This window comes from Diachasmimorpha longicaudata, chromosome 13 (assembly GCF_034640455.1).
Source record: "Diachasmimorpha longicaudata isolate KC_UGA_2023 chromosome 13, iyDiaLong2, whole genome shotgun sequence".
In the NCBI taxonomy this organism is placed as follows: Eukaryota; Metazoa; Arthropoda; class Insecta; order Hymenoptera; family Braconidae; genus Diachasmimorpha; species Diachasmimorpha longicaudata.
The window spans coordinates 3,219,186-3,244,765 of NC_087237.1; the positions used below are offsets into that span (position 1 = coordinate 3,219,186).

Here is a 25,580-nt window from a genome sequence, read left to right on the forward strand (position 1 = left end):
TGCATAAGCACCGGTTGACTAGTAGCCCAAGAGGCCAATAGTCAACTCTCTCACAACCCCATAAAACTACTCACCCCACCTGACCCACCCCAATGTCATACCAATTATGCCATTTTATTTCTATTTTCTGGCTTGCGATTACCGGACGATCGGTTAATTTCGACAAGTGTGTAATCAATATCATTATATTTTTTTATCTTCCTTTTAATGTATCATTTAACACAGCTGGTGGCTGGGTTGGCACTGGGGGTGGTCTGAGAGGGCATTAGGCCTCACTCGTAAGTAAAAAAAAAAAAGGTGAAGGAGCTTGAATATCCCCTCTACACCCACCCCCTCGGCGCACCAACTGACTTCCGCCTCGTTCAAGGGTCGCTACGAGAGGGATCGATCGTCTAGGGGGTGACTGGGGGAGGGGAGGTGTTTTATAACCCCCTCGTGTGCCTCGGCGGTTTACACAGTAGCCGAATAAAAAAAAAATAGAGAACTTGCCCCATCACTTTTCACGTGATGCAGTGAGGGACATAAATTACCGGCTTTTCGTGTTTTTTTTTTTTTTTTTCGCTGGGTCTGGGGTGGCTGGGGGGGAGGGAGAGGTTCGTCGATAGGGAAGGAAGTGGGAATTATGATTATGGCGGATGAGGGTTGGGGGTTGTCGAGAGTGGAGGAATTTTTGGGGAACGGAATCTTGGGGATTTTTTTTTTTTCACTTGGAAAAAAATTAATCGGGTGAATGTCACGGGAAATTCTTCATAATTTTTTGTATTCAGCTGTTTATGGATTAGGTGGAGTTGTGAATAGGGTGATCAGGAAAATACATATTTACGTAGGTTTCCTATCGAATGTTATACACCGCAAAAGTGTCTCACGTGATATTCTCAACTCTTCCTCACTGTCATCCATCTTTGTTAGCGGGATTTTACCACTGGACTAGATCGGGTTCACCTGAAAAAGGTAACGAGAGCGGGTAGCGTGTTTGTGTTTAGCCGGTCTATACAAAAACACTGTAGCTCATGCCGGTGGATGACGTAGTTGGAGTGCGCGTAAGCCCGTGTATTCTATGATTTACATAATTGGAATATCGATTGAGGGAGTGTGAGCGCGCGTCACCGACCTCCGTTCGATTCTGTCTGCCTCTCGTGCTTGTAATCGCTACACTGCTTCTCCCTCCCCCCTTTCCCCCCTTCTTTTTTTTTTCTTATTTTTCATTTTTTTTCTCTGAATGACATGAACGAACCGCCACACACATAAAGCCATTCTGAATGTCTGGCGATGGGAAAGCGGTAATTTTGTGATTAAATATGAGTGGTAATCGGAAATGATGGTTTGAAAAAAAATTGAGAATTATTCGGAATTTTAAAATATACAGTTCCTGTTTGGTTTGATAAAGTAAAATTTTAATTGCATTTTAACAGCGTTGTTCAATCGATGAAGTTTATTGATTTCTTTTTCAATTTGAAGTAGTATTTTTTTTTTTCAACTGATCACGTTTTGTGAAATGTGTGAACTAGGAGTGTTTCGCAACACTTCTCTGTGCATTACAGAAGCGATGTTACCAGTTTTATCAGGACATTTTATCATTGTCTGTTTGCTGAGGTAATCCAAATTGATTTATCAACTGTGATTGTCAGACGGTATGATATGCAAGAGTTGATGTATTGAAAATCCACTTTTTGTCATGATAAAGATGTTATGTTTTGTATTTCTTCGTTGATCAACGGAAGTGGTGAAGTTGTTGGTAGTTTTTTTTTCTCGTGAAGGGTTTGGGTCATAGTACACCCCCAAATGGTGTCTAAAAAATTTTCAGCTTTACAAAAATGTACACGTAGTCATTGTCATCCCTTTTTGAATCCAGAAAACTCAATTTGCAATATTATACATGAAATATATAATAATATATACAGATATTAATTGAAAAATTCAAAGAATAATCAAATTGAATAATTAATTCACAAGACACTATTGAACTATTATCAGAGTCTGGGATAACTACATAGACCAGATAATTTCTTAATATCATTGAATGAACTAAAAGATAAAGTTGTGATCGAACATCGAGACACCGACTTACTCATGAAACTTAATCGCGTGTCAGTGCGATCGTTGCCTATTATACCATAAAATTCAATAATCCCATCAAATTGTAATATTGCCAGTCACTCATCTTCTCCCCGATGCATCAAAACAGATTTTCATCTATTTGAAAGCCATCAAAATTCCGAAAGAAATTTTCCTTCTCGATCATCGTGGCAAATTGAGCCGGTTTCAGCTGCGAAGAATGAGTCTGGCAGTTGGCCAATTTTTTCCACTCATATACTCTATTACCGAGCCAGAGGCTAGCCACCCCGTACATAAAACCCTCATCTTATTCACCCCTCTCCATCCCTCTCTCATTTCTTGTTCCCGCACTGTATCCGACCGGGTGTGGTTACACCCACCGTGGGAGGGGTTGGGGGGGGGGGGGGAGAATTGATCGTGGCTTGGGTAAGGGCAATCCTCTCCTCTCAGGGCTTGAAAAATGTATTACACTTTCATCTCATCCCTCCGCTTTCACGACAAGGGCATAACAATTCACAGGCGGATGCAAAGTTTTTTGTGGCGATTGAACTTTCATGCTGTGAAAAACTAAAGCCAAGGGTGGAATGACATTGCTCTTTTTTCACCCCTGTACTTCGAACAACTTGCTGGGGGTATGGGTTCAGAGTTACTCGGGAGTTGGGGCGTCAATGGTTTCGTGTATTCATTGAAATTCTGAAGATAACTTAAACCCTATATTGGTCACTCTAGAGTGTCAGAGTGAAAAAATAAAATATCAGGGACAGGTGAATATTAACTTTTCACCCCAAGTGAGTTCAAAGGAATGGTTTATGAGGTTTAAGGTCATAGTCTCCAAGATCATTGGAATTTAAACTGACCAAAGAACCGCCCCCTATTTAAATATTCAATATATTATTTTATAGGGGGTATCGATGCAATGGTAGTGTGATCATTGATTTTTCAATCGATAGTTTTTTAGGCCGATGTATTTAAGGCATCGGTATTTCACCCTCCATATCGGTATTCAATTATTTTTTTTATGAGTTATATTTTTAGGTAGATTTATGCAATATAAATTTATATCCGTAATTTATCTATTTTAAAATATTCGAAGAACCTCGGATGTACCCTAATCGTCTATCTATCGAATAGTTTACCCTACAAAATTTTTCCACTCGCAATTTTCCATATAAAGTAGAGTAATATCAGCGGTATCATCCTTAAAAAATAATGGAATCCCCGAACAACCATAAAAACCTTCCGTTTCTTCTTCTTTCCTGAATATCGATGTATTGACTTTTGCGTTTGTGAATTCCCGTGAAAAAAGAGGCATTCATCTACCTCGCACCAGTCTTGGTTCATCCTCAATGGCAGTGGCCTTGGGAATTCGACAATGACCATTTGAGAATGAATGAAGATTTTTTTTTTTAGGTTAGAGAGAGAGAGAGAACTCACACTATTCTACTTTTAACTCTCCTCGTCGTTGTCCGGGTAGCACCTCTGGGGACGTTAACAATTCCAGTAGTCGTCTGATATTTTTTTTTTCCTCTCGCTCTCGACTTTTTATTCACCGAGCGAAGAGGAGAAAAAAAAATAAAGTTGAACAGAGATCAAGTGAATGCCGACGACTGGTGCCCGAGGGCGTGACACACACACTCGGGCTTTCTTCCCTCCATCCCGATCCTCTCAATCTCGTGATGCGTAGCACTTATATCCCTTCGCTTCACCTATTTTGAATTGTTTTTGACAGGATGATGTGATGGAAGAAATGGGATAAAACGGTTTAGAATCGCCAGAGGAATATCCTAAATTGAATTTACTCATTAATGAGTGGGATTTTAATGATTTTGTTGGAATATGGAATACAGGATTCACCAGGAATAAGTTGTAGTAAAAACTTAACTCAAAAGATTAATGTTGGAGTTTACATTTCAAACTGTTTATCAAAAATTAATTAACAGGTGAATTGAATAGGTCTTTGTACGATTTGTATTTCTTTTATTCTCGTGTTTCCACTTGAGATTAAAAAAAAAATATTTTTATGGGTGAAAATTTTGAGGAGTTTGGGGTATGATGTGTGTGGGAGATTGTTGATGTGAGTCGCCAGGTCCAGGGTGTTGTGGTCCTTTAGTCTTTTTAGTTAGTTCCTCACAGGAAACGACCTGGAGCGGTTGTGCCTCTCGAATGTATAAAATAAAAAAGAATAAATTAACATTTACACGTTTCAATCATTATAACTACTCCACTTCTTAAAGTTAATCTTCGAAATAAATTCGTTAAACACTTGTCTTTGATGAATATAACTGTCCTTGGATTGTAGTGAAGTATTTTAACAATAATTATGGTAAATTAAGAGCTGGTTTAATTTGAATAATATATAGACGTGTTCCTATGTGCACTTATGTATCTGAGATCTTGTCTCTTCGAGAGCAGTCGAGGAACTAATTAAGAGTTCGATAGTTAAATGACTAATACCTAGATCAGTCACAGAGGACTTGAAGAAGATCAGTCATCTCCTTGTTCATAAATAAACAATCGAATTTAAAGAGTCGCCAACATTTCCCAAATACCCACTCGTTAATTTACTAAACACGTCACTCTTGATAAACGACATTAAATATTTCAACAGATTTATTATGAAATTATTACTCGAGTCCGTTGGCTCCTTCGAAATTGTCTTGAAGGGCGTGAACAGCCACCATGTCAAGATCTATTTTCCGAAAAGAGACTCGGACGTCGATTTCACCCTGCGAGAGAAAGCCGAATGGAAAAAAGCGTCGGAAATAGAGCGACGAATCGTTCACTGATGTGTAGCTACTGTTCTCTGGAGAGTACCGAGTAAAATACTCGAGAAAAAAAAGGTCTTTCTTTTCATTAAACCCCACCAGTCGAATCGAAGTACTCGGTGGGAATCTCGGAGATTCACCTTTACCTCCCACATTTGCCATTTTTTCTTTTCCTGCTCCGATGGACCTTTTCTCCCCTGTCCTCGGACCATTTCGGAGTATTACTCGTCCATTCAACTCAACTCCTTGCCCAGATTCCAATGAAAGCCGAAGAGATATCGGGCAAATCGAATTAAGGATATTGAAGTAGGTTGGACTTTTTTTTTATGTCTTCTTACTTTTGCAGTCAACCATCAAGCTAAGTATGTGCATCAATTTGCCGAAACTTCAGTATCAAAGGAATTTCCGACTGACTTTGATTAAGGTATTTACGGTGTGGTCCGGGTGAATTTAAAAAAATCAAAGAATTGATTGTTTTTTTGTTAATATATTGACTGGGAATTGAAGTTCGAGAGTGCGATAATCGAAGGATTTTAGTCCTTCCATTCGGAAGGAAAAATCATTGGGTAGTATCGTGTGATCGATTGAGTTCGTTTTTCCGCATTAATGGAGCTTATTATGCTGTGCGGTAGTGTATTGGTGAAAGGCGGATGGATTCATGGGGAATCGAGAGTCAACTCGCGAATCTACTGATAATGAACCGGCGCCTTCGTCGTCGGACGCCTCTGGAATCCGGCCAGATCTCTGCTTTTATTATTTCTCTCATTTCTTTCTGTATCACCTGAGGGGAATTTGAAAATTCAAATGGTGCGACACTACGGGAGTCCTGAGTCTTAGGATTTTTTGGGAGTTTAGGCGAGAGCTAGATCTTATTAGATTTGATCAATTGGAAGGCAGGTTAATGAAAAATAGACGATATAAGGAAGAGCAGTTTTATTTTGATTATGTGTTCACACTTCGAGAGCAGTCGACGAACTGACAAACGATCATGGGTCCTTTCTTTCCATGAGAAAGATTTATTTATATTATTTAATAAACATAAACTGGAGTTTTCGTCGGAAGACCACACAGACGGCGTCTCCAGGACACAATGACCTCATAGTATTAATATAAACTTATATAGGTCTGTAATGTGATCGTATTGTTTTTGCTCTTTTCAATAGTTGTTCCCTCCCAACCGTCTTGGGTGACTCATTTGACTTCAGCATTCATTAAGTTCGAGATGTTGAATGATGATTTTTATAGTTATGCAGTGGGTCTTCTATTTCATCCCAAAAATTTATTAACACCGATGCGACAAAATTTCTCATTGTTCTAATATTATTAGAGTCCTTCTCTTGTTCAAACCAGGCGTCTCCTCATAATAATTCCATGAGCTCCAGATTTAGTAATTCCCACTCACAGCTCCTCAGTTTGTTCGGTCCTCAGCATTGTCACAAGTCTATTCATTTCCGTCTCTCGTTATCTCCAAGTGTAACAGTTGCTCCCATGACAATTTCATCTTTATCATTTCTCTTTATACTTTTTTACCCCAGTTTGCCATTAAGGCAGGTGCACCACGGTATAATTAAAAAATCGTAATTACTGTGATTAAACAGACTGCTGTTAATTTCTATGAAGGGAGTATTACAGGGACTTGAAGATAAAGGGAGAGGGTCCATCGATATTCTGGGACAATGGCCACTGGGGGAAAATGGAAACCGATAGGGGGATGAGTATGGTTGTACTATTATTCGCATTCAGAGGGTTCCTTCCAGAATGCTAGATTTTACCTTTTCCATTTCTATTCTTTTGTAGAAGCGTGGAGGAACGCGTTGTACAGTCTTTTCTGACGTGATCGGGTCAATAAGCTTCTTTGAGTCTTCGATAGCCGCATTCTTTACCTGTTTTTATTCTTCTGCCTTTTGGACATATTTTTTATTTTCCATCGTGAGAATGGGAACAGCCAGCCAAAGTGACAGAATTTTATTCATCAGTATTGGTCATTGTCAGGTTAATATTGATGAAAATCATTTTGGGTGTACAATGAAGGGGCATTCATCGGTGAGAATAGGATCAGTGAATCGGTGGGAAGGCTTCGAGGGCTTTTGGGAAAAGCCTGCGATAACCATGATGATACCATCTAAATACAGTGACAATGAGGAAAAAATGTTGTTTGTGAAATATTTTTACTTCAAGTCACTTCGACTTGAAAGTTTTTTTTTCTTGTGATTTTGGTAATTTTATTGAGGGTGCATGGTATGTGTGGACAAAAATTAAGCGTGTGTCTGTAGGTGTATTTAGTCCGTGTCAGTATTTTAGTTTTTCTCAGAACAGTCCCAAGTGTTTAGAATAGTTTTAACAAACAGAAATAGAGAAGGAAAGGAAAGAAATGAGAAAATAAGGGCTTTTTGTTGAATGGGGACAGAGTGTGAAAACTTTGGTCACTAAGGGTTAGTTCCTGTGGAGACAGCATAGGAGAAAGATATACCTTCTGCCTGTGATAATAAAGAATTAAAGTTTATAGCCAAATGGTTTGATATTATGTAGCAAGTCCCTGTCCATAATCCGATAAATTTCATTTGGAAGATCGATCACTTATGCAAAACTTCAAAGATTGAAGTCACTGCAGTCAGGCAACTGCACTTCATCTTCAGTTCTGAAGTCACCTCCATTATGCAGTTTCGTATCTTGAAATCATTGAAATCAATGAACAACTTCTGTCACTTCAGTGACTTTAATGTTGAGTGACACTGGGATGTCAAGAGTTGTTAGGCCCTCGTTAAAAGCCGTATTTTTTCAACGGAGTCATTCCCGAGTGATTCTCGTCATGTTTTAATTGCGGCCATTACAAAGATCGAAAAATCTCATAACTATGACTGTTAAAAATTGAGTAGCAATTACAATTAATTGTTGTTGTTCAGCATAATGACAATTTTATCAACATAACTCATAGGAAAGTCCGTAGGTGTCGCAGCTGTCAATACTTCATTCCCTTCGTAACATTCGTTTCCAAATGGACGACGTAAGAGTTGAATTTGGCAATCAATTTTCTATGAATATTAAATTTTATACCCGAACGTTTTAAAATTTAAGTTGATCTCGCAGAAACTCACATTGGAACTTTTCACAATGGAGCTTCGTACGGATGTGTTACGTTTTATCACTTCATTATTCAACTGTACTTCCGTTTAAGCTGAGAAGTTTTAGAACACTTCATGCTTCCATACTACTTTGTATCCATATTCGAACTCATCCTTTACATTTCAAATGCTTCATTGGCAGTTTCAGACAAGTTTATTCTGCTTTGTCACAAGTGAATTTGGTCAGTTTAATATTGCAGACAGTTGGCAATATTTATGATAAAGTTAAGGAGGAGATCTCCAATAATTTACAGCATGAAAATGTGCAGGAAGGTTTGTTTAACAACATCTGAAATTTTCATACTGTGCACACTCCTCGTTGCTCGGAATCACGGATAGAGTTCATTTATTGATCATCAAATATTTGACGTTAATTTTCTTGTAGTTATTCGCTCGCATTTTTTTTGCAAATAGTTGCTAAATTTTATGGAATAACATACAGAAGTAACGGCATATAATTGTTTAAACAATCGAACTGTTCGACTATTCGTGTCCTATTTCCGTAAATGAATCTAAATCAATATAATTGGGATAAGTAGATGAAATTACGATGATCGTATGACGTTTTTTCTTACACCTGGAGTCTCACGATTTCATCAAAATTTATGGAGACCTTTACGGCTGTTGCTGTCACAAAATCATCTGAAATTTAGTTATCAGCAACGAAGTATCCCCTCACGCAATTTATCTCCCCGATAATGACAATTTTTCACTCTCGATGTTTGCCTCTCCGGAAAATGATGAAAAATGCATGCAGATTTCAATGTCCCTAGTCATGAAAAATATATCCACTAAATTATGCCTCTCAAGAAAATTATTTCCTCCCCAGTACGGACAAGAGTCTCTGGCTTCTTATTCTCCCTCTCTTCTTCACGAAGTGAGAGGGAAATATTTTCTTTCATTTATCTTCGTCTCTTTGTCTTTGGGATTTCTTTCACCGGGATGCGCACGCGACTCGAGTTGGGCTCTTCCATAATATAAAGGGACCGGGTTTTGAAACCCGTCTCTCTCATTCGCCGGGTTCCCGATGTAGCTTGAAGCCTTCAAGCAGGTGCGCCGGATGCATTCTATGCATACCGGCCTCCTCGAGCCTTGTCCTCATCCAGCATCGCTTCGACCTTCCCCCCCTCCACCCCCACCCCATAGCCAGTGCCATTCTTTCCTTCGGAATTAAAATCACGACTGACATTGTGTTTACTATTTTTCCAAATATCAATATCGTTTTCTCACTCGGACACAATATTTCCTATCATTTTCGGAATATTCCAATATTTTTCATTCGAATCTCGCTAATTGTGTTTCAACAATTTTAATTTTCAGACATTTGTTGGAATATGGGATACAGGATTGGGAAGTAATAAGTGAAATTGGTTTCAGAGCAATCAACTTATTTATTTTAACTGTTGCCTCTTCGAGAACAGTCGAGGAACTAATTAAGAGTTCAATAGTTAAATGTAATACGTAGGCCAGTCACAAAAGACATAAATGAGATCGCTTGTCTCATTGTTCAACAATCGAATTTGAAGAGTCGTCAAGACTTGTCAAATATCCACTTGTTCATTTACTAAACATGTCACTCTTGATAAACAATATTGAATATTCTATTTAAAATATTATTTTTGAATATTTCAACAACATTATTGAATAAAATAAAATAAAAATACATTTTTAGCAAAATTTGGAATGGAAATGAGGTAACGATAACTCATGATAGGCTTTTTAATGAAGAAAAAATATTTTTGAAAAAAATTTTCCCTCAAATGCACTGAAAACTTATTTCACACACTACTTTCTATCTCGTATCATCTCAGTGATTGTTCGGGAGGAGCAACACGTCGCGAGCGGGCAATGGCCATTGAAATCGAACGTCGTGCATTCTTGAAACGTGTACGTAAGCCTTCGATATAAAACTGCTCGCCGAGTATTTGAGAAAGGGTAGGATGAGGGTCAAGACACTCATTCTGTATTTAGTCAATAACTGATCGGATCATCACCCCCCGCATTCTCATCCACAGGACAAGTCTCGAGATATTTTTGGCATCACCGTGTCTCACTCTATTCTCTTTCCACACATTCCCTCACATGTCGTAAAATTTCCAAATGTGTGAGGTGAAGTGGAAACAGGAGCGGAAGTGCGATACGGGGGGGCTCAGGGATATGCGATAACGGTGACAAAAAAAAAACTTGAAGCGCAAAAAAATATTGTCGTTGAGAAATTTTAAAATAAATGCGAATAGTAATCTAGATCCCCTCGTATTTAACAAAAGAATTCGTTCTTGTTTGGAAGGGTGGGTTTATCTCGGATACAATATTCAGAATTATGATTATAGGGAAAATCTCTTGGTTGTAATTCTCTTCTGTGAAAATCATTCATCCGGTCTCATCAATCTTCTGACCACCGGAAAGCCCTGGAAATGCATAATCGCAGGGTGATATTGTACCCTTTGAATAGACGAGGAGCGATGATTTAACTGCGCATGAGCAGCCCTAATAATGCCGATTGTGCTATCATTTATTAATTTATTCACTCACTAAAGAGAAAACTGTTCTCAGTTCCGAGTTGATCAACATGTTGGGGCGCTGAAATTAATCTCCATTGGAAACTAGATCATTATATTATATCCATTACCATTATGGTACACTGAGAATAAAAAATTCTAGGACAGAAATTCCATAAATAAAATTTCCGTGTACCCTCGAGGATTTCAAAGATATCAACAAAATACTGTTCATCAAATTTCAAAGTATTTTCACCTACCACCCGGGATAATTAAGCTTACAACCTTCTCAAGATGTTTGCGGGCTTTCCAAAGCTTCCGTTAACAAAGAAACTTATTCTGAGTAGTCCTTTACTTGGTTGAAAATTTTACAAAGTGAAACAGGAAATTCTACTTCGTAACATGAGAATTCTTATGTGACAAAGGGAACACAAGTTCATGGTGGTCAGATACCACAACCTTAGAGATTCTTATTTTATCAGTAAATTCTCGCTGGATAAATATTTACTCGGCAGAAGTTATTGCTATAGAATGCAGTAGTGAATGTTTAAAATAAATCCGCGAATTACGTTGTAAATATTTTTAGAAGAATGAATTCTCATGATTCGGATTACGGAAGGGATTATGGCTTTTTACTTCATATTTAACGTCTTGATAATTATTCATATCAAATTATGAATATATTTAATTGGGAGACAATATTTTTGGATGAAAAATCCGATGATAATTAATGCCACGATAACTAATAGTCATGAATCGAATGCATGAGACGAGACATAGGTTTCATATCAATAAATTTATAATTTTCCGTAGATAATTAGCGATAATTGGAATAATTAATAATTTATCATTGATCGGGACTCCCGAGTGGAGTTGTTCGGGACGTCGAATGTTCCCGATGTCAGTCTATGATAGGACGACGGATTAAAATTCGATTGCTGATGCTGGAAAAATTCTCCAACTGGTCCGATCAAATAGCCGACATTTCTCGACATTAAAAAAGTTTTTCTCGCCATTTTTATCGAAGTCCTCAGGAAATTGATACACCGGAAAATTTTCTAGTGTCGAATCTAAAATTGTTGTCGTGAATCTCTACGAAATAATCTTTAAAAATGTTTCGATATAAAACGGAAATTCGTCCGGGGAATAGTATATACTCTATCCTCAGAATCGTGAGTTATACTCGTTGTATAGAGACCCCCACCAAGTAAATATTGGCCCAACAAAAGTTACTACATAATCAGAAATTTATGCTTTCTCCGCTCAAGAAGATTTCCAAACTTTCATGAGAAAACCCACCCCAATCTCTTCCTCATGATTGAACAGCAGACGTTTTGGCATTTCATACGAATGAAGTTCGCCTCCACTCTCATCTGTCATCAAACACAAGACCAGAAAACGAGAACTGAAGAAAGAGAGAATCTGAGATTCGTTCGAGTTTCCTTCCTGAAATTTAATAAACGTACCTGAAACTTGGACTTTTTTTTCTTTTAGATTGTCTGCAACTTTTCATTCTTTCTCCTTTGGAAAATTGGTTTCTATTTCAATGAAGTGAATACATCACAGGGTATTTTCCATTCTGAATGAAAAATAATTTTATTTCAATATTAATGTGAGAGTGAAACTGTTCAGACACTCCTCATCTCCCGTCGGGGATGATAAAAGTCAGAGGCAATGGATAAAAAAAAATCATAATATTTTAAAAGATCAGCTCGATTATTTCATCCTTTATTGTGGGGGAAACTTTTCCCGGATTGTCATGAGGGATCTTTTCTCAGAGTCGAAATAAAGATGGCTGTGCGCCTGCACCACCCTAGCTATCCCATAAACAAGCATGAGGTGTCGGACATCTCTGACAAATGACGAATATAGCGTTTTTCATGAGGAATACAGCTTTGACGATCTCCATGATGGGTTGGAGATCGAGTCAGTTCGTCTAGGAAGGAGGGCGAGTGCACATTAGAACACATCTATATATTATTCAAATTATATCTGCTCCTAATTTACCCTAATTATTGTTAAAACACCTCAATACACTCCAAAGATAATTATATTCATCTAAGACAAGTGTTCAACGAATTTATTTCGAATGTGCACCCTTTTAGTGAAAGTTTTTACTACACTATTTATTGGAAATGGGTTATTTGAAGTAATAATATCCTGAAAATAATTGAAACTATTTTTCTACTTTATTATTTAACTCAAATAATTGTGCTCGGAAGACACATCCGCTCTGTACCGATTCCTTAGAGGAACTAACTAGATTTACAAAGGGTAACAACACCCTGGACCCTTTAGTCACATGCTCTCAAAGAGTCCTAGTCATTCCACTTTGTCTACATACTTCAAACCTAAACATCATACCTCACACTTCTCACAATTCCAACCCATAAAAATGTTTTTCAATTTAAATTATAAAAACTCAGAAGAGAATGAGATTGATTTTTCCTTTTTATTTATTTATTTCACGAAAAATCCAACACTATTCTTCGCAGTTCTACGTCTCGAGCTCGATATTCAACCCTTAAAAACCATTTACCCAATCTAAACAATATTATAAAGCTCCTTTTTAGACGACGACTGTCAAACAAATTTTCCTAATGAATTGAAAATGATAAATAATTAAATACAGTTATTCCGTGTCTAAGACATGCAACGCAGGCGTTCTTCATTCGAAATGATTGCGGGGAAAGTCGATAAGTCGTTGACACTCGAGTAATGATTTATCATCGTTTGCGCGTCGATTCTTTCTTTAGTATTCCTAAAAGTGTCTGGGTATAAATGATCGCTCCCAGTACAGAGTGAAGCTCTGAGGAAGTGTTTTTCAATGGAGGAGAATTTCTTGAATTGTTTGATTTATACCACCAGTAAATCACGTTGGAAGGTTTATAGCTGTTATCCGATATTTACGGTGCTTTCATTATGCATAATGGGATAATGGCTATTAGATTTCAATGCCGTCGATATTGGACCTCCGGTATTCGTTTAAATAACGGGATTTGTTTCAATCTATCAGCTATTTGAAGCTCATGAAGAGGAGGTGGACATTGAAACTTAATCGGGAGTATAATCTTATCATCTTGCTGCATCGCAATGCAATAAGAATTAAGATCAGCTCGAATCTGCATTGGAAGATCTAGGGATGGATTGATTAATCGTTTGCGATGGCGAACGATGGCAAAAAGGAGGAACACAGGGGATGATGAGAATTCCAGGGATTGTAGGAAGGAATTAGAGCAATCAGCTGAGTTTTAGTGGTTTTGCAATTTTTGCAATTGATTTTGGTCAATAGCGCCTTTCACAGATATTCGAAAAGGACAAGAAATAATATGAACTTTATATTGATAGAAGAATTTGATTAATTTTAAAGAAGTCTCGCCTGATTAGAATAGACGATTCAACTGAATCGATCCAATAATTTATTTTTTTTTTATCGGAAATAAGGGAAATAATTCGTCTCCTCCAATAACATTTCTAATCCCCACACGATAATTATTCCCTCCCATCACTTAACCCCTGCTTTCATCCTGCCACCAGAATATAATGACAGGGCAAACTGCTGTTAAAAAATTACTGACAAGCTCAACTGATTTCTCCCATTGTTGCATCCGGTGATAGTCTCCTAAAAGCGTGTGACCTTCATCGAATAATAAAGAGCGCGTGAATATATGGCAGGTATAAAATTTGGAAATACTATCTGTCGAACGATCAATCCCCAGAATCCCCCGAAAAGTCAATTACGAAAATAGATGGAGCTCTCCCATATTCCACCGATGCACCCGCACAGGCCTCTATATGGGTCACGATGGCTCTCAACATGACTTCTTGAATTCACTCTGAAATTACACTCCCCCAGTATCATCCATACTGGATCGATATACATAGTCCACCCATATACTGAGTCAACGATACTTGGACGCACATACACAACTGCTAGTGATCCAGCAGGTAAGTATATGTGGTCTCTGTCCCCGGAGGTAGGCTCAGTATCTCCAACAGCGTCACGTTCCAATAGCAAATTCGAAACACGAACTCTCGTTATCCTGGTGAATGTGATCACGGTAGAATGAACCAGGGGTATTTTAGTTGGCTAGTGGCTACTGCAGGATGAGCTCCTTTCTGGCCATTCATCCAGCTTTGTCGTTTGCCAGCCAGGCCCCCTCCCACCCCCCCCCAAATGAATTGCTTCTTGACACAGCCGCTGGGGCTCTTTATCATTTTGAATTTTCACCATTCGACAAAGGATGGCTGAATGGCGGAAAAGCGCACTCTACTTTTTATTGGAGGAGCGACACCCTCTGGCGTTCGGCGAATGGCTTTCAAATGGGGAAGAGTTGATATCAAGCTCCCAGGGGGTGAGAGAGAGAGAGAATGCCCGGGTTTAATATTCATATTTCTGTTGTACATACAGCGGGGAAGAGAAAACTATTTTTTCCTGCAATATATAATTGTTTATATATTGATGGTATTGATTTAGAATTTTTTTAACGTCTCGCAACGTTGTGTTTCAGTCCACGTGTACAATAGACTCGGTGTTCGTCTATTCATTTTCAATCTCAGAATGTGGGTACACATAACCTTGAGTCGCAAACCTTCACCGAAATCTACTTGAAATTCAACGGATTTACGATAATCGCCCGCTTATTTTTCGTTTCCCAGAATTGATTAAGTCTCGAGTAAATACACATTAGAATGTTATGTGGTGTATTTACCTGTTCAAATAATTCACTGATAATCCCCAAGGCCTGGAGTTGGGAGTGAAGTAGATATAGCCCTGCGAAAAAAAAAAAAGAAAAAAAAATGTGGGGGCGATTCACAATAATAACACCCAGACAGGAGTATATTTTGTCATTCCACATCCCCTCCCCGAAATCTCCCCAATATTTGTCCAAGTATTTTCTCGTGTAATGCTCGACTTTCGGGCCGTGAGCTTTAAGCGCTCAATTCTGTCCGGACGAGTCCCACGAGGGGGGGGGGGGGTGGAAAACTTTATCGTACCAGGGAGCCAGTGAAATTAATAATTAATCTCGAGGACTAACTCTATCCGGTATAAATGGAGAATGTGTCTTTGAAGTAACCACTTTTTCCAACTTTATACCAAAGTTTTATTGGATCACTCCCTCGCAGAATGATGAATGTTATCTTTCATTAAGACGTATGACAGTACCATAACTGTGGAAAAATTGAGGGGAAGAAAGAGACGAAGATTAAGACAATATTTTGAATTGGTGAGTTCGTAATTTAGGGAATTGTTATTCATCAAGGTGGCATAGACATTTGTTTAATTATATTTTACCGAGGGGAGTAAAAAATTGAATAATCATTACAATGAATTACCATGATTCGGATCAATGCCCATCAGCCTCTCAATTGATTTAGTAGACATTCAAAAAGTTGAAAATTTCAATAAATCAATTCGGTGGAACTTGAACAATTTTGAGTGGAAAATGAAAGCGTTGGTGTTAGTTTCAAAGTTGGGAGGGGTTCGTGCAATACACCTGCGGCACACGGTTTCTCGTGCGTCAGTCGCCCGATGATCAATAACTAGGAGCCCGCACGTTGCTATCACGAGGTCCTAACCGTGTGTACCCTCTCAGGTTCGTCCTTCATTTTGCGCGTGAAGGAGTGAGGGAGATAAAGGGATGGATGGGTTAGGGGTAGGTGGGGGTGAGTTTGGTGAGAGAAAAGCGAGATGGTGAGTGATAGGTGTGCCACACCACCTAGTGTACCAATGAACACACCACTGTACCACCCTTCCTCTCACTTTGAGTTTACCGAGTGCACGAGGACGCGCAAACAAATGGAACCTCAACACCACTGGGTGTTTCCAGCAGAAAAATCGGGTTGGCGGGGGGGGGGTTGTAAGTAGACGGACATTTGCCAGGGGCAGGGGAGGTTCGGCCAGGGAGGAAAACCTTCATTTTTCAGAGAAAATATTTTTTTTATTAATCTTTCATTTTAATCCCTAATCTCTCATTTTTTTTCCTGAATGAAAAAAATGTAATTTCTGTCTTTTAAAAATTTTTTTATTTAAAAATTAAAGCTCGTTTTATTTTATATAAGCTTATCAAACATCAGAAATCTCTTTTGGGTTGACGTCATGAGTAAAAATTCAAATCTCTGAAACTCCAGTTGAATTTCAACCCCCTGGCAATACTCCTTTTCTGACCAAAATCCGCTTCTCTCCCCCAACTTTCCCATCTGAATTCAACCCATCAGAAACTCTGAAATCCCTCCATTTCTTTGGTAAAACGATTCAAAAAGTTTAAACTGTAAAATTTCCATGTGCCCTCCCTCCCTTCCCTCCCCCCCAATCGCATTAATTCTCGAATCATGAATACATAATTACACTGTTACACCCCCTAGAAAGTTCACCAACAATTGAATAGACCAGTAATTCGCAGTACCTCAGTGTAGGTCACATTCATGAAACAGAATATTATAATTTGAAATAACTCCACCACAATTTGCAATAGTTCAGTTTATGGGTTAGCATGGTCGTAACAATAATATTCACTCGGTTAATACGCTGTCTCAAGGGCGGTTGCGCATTAGCGCATTGCATCTGCATGGGAGTTAATGCAATTTCATGGCAGTACAACAGAGATGACCACTTCACAGCTTGTCTATAGAGGCAAACTATTCAGCCGTCTAATGATCGGGTGAATGGTTGTATGGACATGGATTGTGTACATACGTGTGGTTGGGATCATTCATGTGAATATCGACATCTACAGGTACAGGTACTGATCTCTTGATCTCTGGTTAGGCACCGGTATGCAGCTCGAGGGTGATAATGCCTTTGTCTGATGTTAATAAATTGATGACGAATCACCCGTCATGGGAGTATTCGGTGATGGATTGGTAACAATCGATCGATTGGAACAATATTGTGACTTCGATGGGAAGGAGATGTCTGTGATAAGTTCATTTCAATGTTCCAAAGCTGAATATTTTGGTGAATCGAACTCGAACTGGGTCTTAATGAGTTCATGAATCTGAGGGCAGTGATAGGGGACTTTGGTCGGTGTTTATGACTCTCTAATTGGAAAAGTAATTCTGTAATTTTTGTTCCTGTAGATAATTAAAAAATATAAAGGTTGGAAAGATGGGGTTCACTGGGAGTTCTCCATAATCGAAATTGATGTGAGCTCGGCTGAAAATATTGCGAAACTAATGAATGTTCTGACATTATTGGAAACATTATTCTTGAAAAGGTTAATGAGAGGCTCTGATGATCCCATTGAAATAACATCGTTGGGATGTCCATAATGTTCTTTGTTTCACGGCTCATTCATACACTCAAAATGGATCATGAATGGGAGGTTCATGTTGGAAACAATGGTGGGTTATATCTCCCCCAATTCAATGTGAAATTTATCCTCAGTGTTTATCTTCATGGGTTTTGCGTGTGTCACTATATCCCCAGAACTCACCTCGACAAAAATCATTGTTTATTGATGAACATTGAGGCACGTCCACGGTATCCCCTGTCCCATTAGTACGTGCGGTAAATTAAAAATGCGTCAATCGAAGGCAGGATGTGCCGGACAGGTATTTTGCACATTCGTTTAAACCATTCGGGGATGGAAATCTACAATCACCAACATTTTCCACTAAATTACTTATAAATTTATCGACTTATGACTCATTGCGAATTATGCAAATGAATTTTTTTTTTAATTGTAGATTCTTATTGCAGTGATGACCTTTTCTCAAATTTCTCGGGATCTGTAAAGTGATAAGAATTTTTCCCGAGTTCATTGAAAATTTCAATCTGAATTTTTCACCAGTGAGATGGTGAGAAAAAAAAAAGTCCTAGGGGTGATCATAAAAAATTACTCACCACTTTTCTTTGTCGTTATGTTCAAATTACGCTGTATACGTTGAATTTTATATTTCCGCGTTTCCATCTGAAAATTCAATTTTCGTGTGAGAGCATGTGTGTTGAGCGACGGGTATACATTTTGCATAATAGCTGGAGATGATATCCTGGTAGTGGGTCCTCTGGTGCATGCAGGGGGAACAACCCTGCGGCGGACTGTATAATGATGCTTGTGCTGGAAACAGACATCCCCGGGAAACTACCCGAGTATGATGCCCCCAACCTTTTTACCAACCTCGGACATACGTATCATATACTGTTCATGAATTCCCATTGGATTAGATTGTTTCTGCTGAATGTATTTTCCTGATGTTTATTTTAAATAATACATATAAATTCTGAATAATTCCCCACGAGGAGAGGCACCTTTGTAGAATAATCCTCGAAACAACGGAAATTTTTTTTGCAAAATTAATGAACTCGGACGATACGTAAGTCTGACAAAACTAGGGGAATAACCACTGGAAAATTTAAGGGATTTTTGTAGCCTTCAACTGAAAATTCCTTTGACAGAAGCAATAAGATAGTCCCCGGGCGAGTATATTTCCTGGGAGAGATCCTCTTGTCTTTATAACGTAAAGACCTTTTCGTTCACTTTTCCCAGGAGAAGCCCTTCGTCCCTAAATTGGTGTTCATCGATAAGACTTTGCTTCCAACGTCTTCTCATCATTTTCCCCCCCAGCATTTACGCAATTTTATTGAATATTTCTCTTCGTCGATAGCTTCCAGTACCTCAGCCACGTGTGTCATTGCTATTGTATGTTTCACGATTATATTGCCCAATGAATCTCCCCCTCGATGAAGAAAAAACGAAAAGTCACATTTTCCCATCAATTATTTCCTCCTGATCATTGCTCTCATCGCTTTTTCCATTTCTATTTCCTCAACTGCCTAACAAACAGTGGATAAAGAAACGAGTACGAGTGTCACGCTTGCAGAAACGTTAATGAAAGAACGATAATTGGAATTCGCTGGCTTTGAGGGCCAACGAGAAATGTACGTCGATTGAAATCTACTTTTTTTCTGGTACCGTCACACATAGTTATTCCGGAAATAGAACGAAATTTCAATATAACGAGTGGCCTTCAGGCATCCACAGGTACCTGGAGAGAAAAAATTCCGAGAATTTTTTTGGCAAAATGGGTTTTCTTTCTTAATTATTGACAGATAATTATGTTACGAACAGCAATGGCCATATTGATTTGATCCACATTCACGAGGAGAAATATTTACCGCATTTCCTTCGCAATTCCTTCGCATTATCATAATTTCTTTCACTCCAACCATAATAATAATTCCTACATTTTCTATGAATTAAAATTTAATCGTTGTTCTGGAAAATTCAGCTGAACGATCCATAAAATTTAAATCTCTTTAATACCGTCCATTGTCATGATCAATGACATGTTTACGTTATCATATGATTTTTCACAGTGGATAATCCTCTATAGAAAATCCACCCAAGGATTACAGTGAGGTTTTACCCAACCACTAAGTCCCATGATAGATTTCTCCACAACGTGTATTGCAATATGATCCGGAATATTCCATTGTTACAATTTCATTGGCTTTTTTTTTTTTTATTTTCTTTCATCGAACCCGTATCACATATATCCAACCACTCGGTAAAGGGACAAATATTATCTCCATTTGTTGTAGCGTCTGGGGTCTCGGTAACCGTCTGCGGCTAGAATCGGATCTGTCAGCTTAAGGCTACAGTGAACACTCCCCAGTACTGGCGCCGGACTGAGTTACGCAATTTTTATATCGGCTCCCAGCGATTGCCCAGGCCATCATGTATTCACATTGCATTTGTATGACTGCTGTTGTGGGTGACTGAGTGTGTTGGATGATTTTGTGACAGATTGCCCGGGAGATACGATGAATATCGTAGATGGATTTTAATGGGACATCATCTGGGTAGAGTGAAAATAATTAAGAGTGATTGGAATATTCGGGTGATTTTATTTGTTCAGATGAAGAAAAATTTCAAGCTGAAAGTTTGATGATCCTCTTCGGGGATGTCACATTAATATTAATTCTTTTTACAAACCCTGGGTGATGGGGCACACCTACCCTCGATAGCTGGATGAAAAAAAATGACACCTACGTCAGTATTAAGTGCAACAGTTACATTATTACGTCTCAATCAATTCACCATTAAATCTACCCCTCAAACAAAGCTGTTGAGGTATAGGATCACTGGCTGTCCCTTCAGAAAGGATGTTTGTCCAACATTAGCGGCCTTAATCCACAGTAAACTCCAACCGAAAAGTAATATCAGCCCACGTCCATGTGAGTTCATATGGGGTGGTTTGGACATATACAGGGTGTCGAGCAGGTAGGGGCGAACTCTAAACAGGCATGTTTTGGGGGTGATTCTGAGCAGAAAAGTCCTTTTCTACTTTTCGATCGGACTCACCCCTGCAGAGATATGGGGGTGAAAAGAACGGCCAATGGGGCGCGAGCATTGCGCGGCTCTCCGTCCGTGTGCCGCGGGTAAGCAGTGTGCGTGCTTCCCCTTCTCCTCGGGCGGACGTTCCATTCCGCTAGTGAGTAAGAGAGAGACAGGGGGAAAGATATTTCATGACAATCCTTTCAGGGGGGGGGGCGCTAGGATGATTAAAAACCGATTATTATTTACCTTAGTATTATTTATTAAAAGACAACATTCTGAAAACCGCGGGCATCCCCCTTGGCGTTCCAAAGCTAATTATTTAAATGTTAATTATCTCATTATGCAATAGCCTTACAGTGTTTTGTCAAGAGATCTTTTTTATTGTAAATTTAATTTACAACAAGAAAGGTCTCTTGACAAAATGCTGTAAAAGAGCCTATTATCGAGATAATTAATGATAAACAATCGCGGGGAAATTTCAGAGGGGATAGCTCGCGATTTTCGCGGAATCTGGAGCAATAACCGCGTTATCTTGATTATCACGTAAACAAATGGATTTACGGCCTTTTGTCACAAGACATTTTTTGCAGAGAATAAAATTATCTACAATAAATGTCTCCTGGTGGAATCCCGTAAATCCATTTGTTTATTGAATAATTGGATTTGAATTTTAAACAATAATCCGCGATTAATTATCAAATTAAGACATCTACGCGATTTTTCGATAAGATCATTAATGTTTAAAATTGCATTTCTGGCAAAAAAGCCGTCTTGACAAAATGTTGTAAACCCATTTGTTTACAAGATAATTGGCAAAACGGGTTTTTTGTTGGAAAAATTCGGAAAATCGTGGGCATCCCCCTTGGCGTTCCAAAGCTAATTATTTAAATGTTAATTATCTCATTATGCAATAGCCTTACAGTGTTTTGTCAAGAGATCTTTTTTATTGTAAATTTAATTTACAACAAGAAAGGTCTCTTGACAAAATGCTGTAAAAGAGCCTATTATCGAGATAATTAATGATAAACAATCGCGGGGAAATTTCAGAGGGGATAGCTCGCGATTTTCGCGGAATCTGGAGCAATAACCGCGTTATCTTGATTATCACGTAAACAAATGGATTTACGGCCTTTTGTCACAAGACATTTTTTGCAGAGAATAAAATTATCTACAATAAATGTCTCCTGGTGGAATCCCGTAAATCCATTTGTTTATTGAATAATTGGATTTGAATTTTAAACAATAATCCGCGATTAATTATCAAATTAAGACATCTACGCGATTTTTCGATAAGATCATTAATGTTTAAAATTGCATTTCTGGCAAAAAAGCCGTCTTGACAAAATGTTGTAAACCCATTTGTTTACAAGATAATTGGCAAAACGGGTTTTTTGTTGGAAAAATTCGGAAAATCGTGGGCATCCCCCTTGGCGTTCCAAAGCTAATTATTTAAATGTTAATTATCTCATTATGCAATAGCCTTACAGTGTTTTGTCAAGAGATCTTTTTTATTGTAAATTTAATTGCCCACGATTTTCCGAATTTTTCCAACAAAAAACCCGTTTTGCCAATTATCTTGTAAACAAATGGGTTTACAACATTTTGTCAAGACGGCTTTTTTGCCAGAAATGCAATTTTAAACATTAATGATCTTATCGAAAAATCGCGTAGATGTCTTAATTTGATAATTAATCGCGGATTATTGTTTAAAATTCAAATCCAATTATTCAATAAACAAATGGATTTACGGGATTCCACCAGGAGACATTTATTGTAGATAATTTTATTCTCTGCAAAAAATGTCTTGTGACAAAAGGCCGTAAATCCATTTGTTTACGTGATAATCAAGATAACGCGGTTATTGCTCCAGATTCCGCGAAAATCGCGAGCTATCCCCTCTGAAATTTCCCCGCGATTGTTTATCATTAATTATCTCGATAATAGGCTCTTTTACAGCATTTTGTCAAGAGACCTTTCTTGTTGTAAATTAAATTTACAATAAAAAAGATCTCTTGACAAAACACTGTAAGGCTATTGCATAATGAGATAATTAACATTTAAATAATTAGCTTTGGAACGCCAAGGGGGATGCCCGCGGTTTTCAGAATGTTGTCTTTTAATAAATAATACTAAGGTAAATAATAATCGGTTTTTAATCATCCTAGCGCCCACCCCCCCCCCCTGAAAGGATTATCATGAAATATCTTTCCCCCTGTCTCTCTCTTACTCACTAGCGGAATGGAACGTCCGCCCGAGGAGAAGGGGAAGCACGCACACTGCTTACCCGCGGCACACGGACGGAGAGCCGCGCAATGCTCGCGCCCCATTGGCCGTTGTTTTCACCCCCATATCTCTGCAGGGGTGAGTCCGATCGAAAAGTAGAAAAGGACTTTTCTGCTCAGAATCACCCCCAAAACATGCCTGTTTAGAGTTCGCCCCTACCTGCTCGACACCCTGTATACCCTCGTCACCCAGAAGAAGAAAAAATTAGCTTTCGCCTTCAAGTTTTGTCCATTCGTCTGAGATATATTTTTTCCAATATTATTTCGTCCCTCAGCTATCCTGAAAGACTAACGGAACTGAATCAACAGAGGGTAACATCCTTCGGGAACTAATTTAGCTAGCAAACTTGAACGAATCTTCAGGAAGTGGACCAGAATGAGAGTTATTCGTCTAAATTATCTTTCCTTGGGGACTCATATGACTGGTTGGACATTTTTGAAGGTGATTGACTTCGCAAATAGTCGAATATTGTCTTCTTTCGTCCAGGAATTCCGGTATTTTACAAATCGTCCAAACAATGGAGATGGTTTTCCTGGATTTTGATGTAAGTTTTACCGAAAATCTCTTGTCCTGTGTTGTATCGTGGCATATGGCAATGAGGGTATTCATTCATGTTGCCTTGATCCAGGTGAGAACGGTGGTACTCGTGATACTGCATCGCAAAATCTATTTTATCTCCGGTGTCCTCCGATTGCCTCGAGGTGATATTGGGTTGTCTGGAATAATACTGTACAAAGCCTCCTGGCGCACGCAATTTCACTTAATTGGACTAGCGGGGTAGTGTCCGGTATTGTCCACACTCTGATTGATTTTCAAATAACCGGTTTGTCTACCAATGGCAGGGTTTGGTCTTGGTTTCAATATTGCAACCGGTGAGATTGTTTACAATGCATTGATTTTGTGAATTGAGAAAGGGAATGGGTGATATTAATGGGCTTGAAAAATTGTCACTGATTAATATCCAGTGACAAAGTGTTACTTTGCGCACGCCGGAATGGAGAATTCCAGAAAACATATGCCCAGGAAAAATCTTAATTTTTCATTTTTTTATTTATTTATTTATTAAATTATTCACCACATTCCACGTTTTTAAACATATCAATTAATAATTTTTGTTTTATGTGTAGGGGGGGGGGGGGTGCCTGGACCCCCGTTGTTGTTTTCCGGAGATATTTTTTCGAAGGATAGTTTTTCGCCACCCGGGATGGAAGTTGTATTAGTTATCCTTCTATTAAGTTGTTTAAACATCAGAAATTTTTTTATCGTTTAACAAGTCAGCGTTGACTGAATATTCCTGCGGTATACATATGTATATGTATGTATACCAACAACCAGTCACTCATGTGTACTACCTCGATACCGGTAGTACAAATCACGTGGAAAATCGGCTGATTTCAAACATGAAAACTGTGAAATTGATGTTGATACATATTGAGCGACACCACGAGTACGAAATATATCGTATATATCAGAGGGTGACGCCATTGACAGGGTTTTCATATAACTTTCTTACCGGCTAGTGTTGTATTCGTATGTCAAAACACCTGTGTTATTGACATTTTTCAGTTATAAAAATGTCCTTCACCAATGTTGAAGCGATAGTGTTGGACAATTTGAAGTTATATGAAAATTCGCATTACTCTTTCAAACGTTATTACGTTGAAATTTTCTTGTAGGTGGGAAATGGGGGAAAGTAATTTCCTGGAGCCAATACCTATATACAGAATAATCTCGAGCAGAGAGAAAGTATGCGTTTTGGTCTGAGGGCAAATAGACCTAAAGCCGTAGAAAATCCTCTCCGCAATCATCCTTTCCTGATGCTCGAGAATCCTCTTATAGAACCGAAGATAGGGTGCATTAGGGGTAACTAGACCACATTACATTATTTTCATGTTTCTCGTTTACACTAAGAAATTCGTCTGATGCAAAGGGGCGTTATTTTCAATTTGAAAAAGTCAATCCGGAAGATTTTCTAAAAGATGAAGATTGTTATTAAAAAAACCCTATCTTCAGATATTGATCTTGTTTTGGAGGTAATGTCACCTTGAAAAAAAAATTTCAATTCTGTAAAATTTTTAAGGTTGCATCAACCTCTATAATGACGTTGTCATTAGAGTTAATCTCTCAATGATCCTCTCCTGATGCTCGGCAATCCTCTTACGGAGCCGAAAATGGTGACGTGCATGAGGTGCAATTAGACTACATCAGATTATCTTCATGTTTCTCACCCGTACGAAGGGAAATTTGTCTGATGATGGGGGTGAATTATTTTGATTTGGAAATCTTTCGAAACTCCAGTAATTACTTAACAAATGCTGTGGCAATTAAATACGTCAGACATTTGTTTACAGTTAGAGGCAGTTGAAATCTGAAAAATTAGGATTTTATTATTTCTGCATAATTTTCCAAGTTGTGTCAACCTTTAGAACGAGATGGTAATTATTAGTGTGACCTTATGGTCATCCTCTTGATCATCAACAATCCTCTTATCCCATTAGGCAATGATCCTCTTATCTCATTAGATTATCTTTATGCTTCTTGGTTGAATTGAAGCAGATTTCCTTGACGATTGCT

The 25,580-nt window shown here is 38.4% G+C and overlaps 1 protein-coding gene across 2 annotated transcripts in view; it reads left to right on the top strand.

Moving 5' to 3' along the window:
- The window catches only part of Pde9 (Phosphodiesterase 9), a 94,810-nt gene that overhangs the window by 4,887 nt on the left and 64,343 nt on the right, over window positions 1–25,580 (top strand). The window lies entirely within an intron of this gene.